Raw genomic sequence first — 234 nt, 5'->3', positions numbered from 1 at the left:
ATCAACCGTAAACAGCCATTTTTAATTGGCAAACAAAATTTGAGACAATACCACCATATATGCCAAGGTTTGGATTAAAAATAAATGTAAACGTCAACGATCAAAGACCATTTTGTAAAAAAAAGAAACATGCAGTACAAAAAACAAGTGTCCAGATTCTCTCCAAGTCTGTTGTTGTTTTTTATTTTAACTTTTTCATTTGAGTCTTTACACTTTTTTCCTTCCCGGTAATAC

Source organism: Morone saxatilis, unplaced genomic scaffold, assembly GCF_004916995.1.
Source record: "Morone saxatilis isolate NCDOM2014 unplaced genomic scaffold, NCSU_SB_2.0 Contig6, whole genome shotgun sequence".
NCBI classification, from domain to species: Eukaryota; Metazoa; Chordata; class Actinopteri; family Moronidae; genus Morone; species Morone saxatilis.
This window is presented reverse-complemented; position numbering follows the sequence as displayed.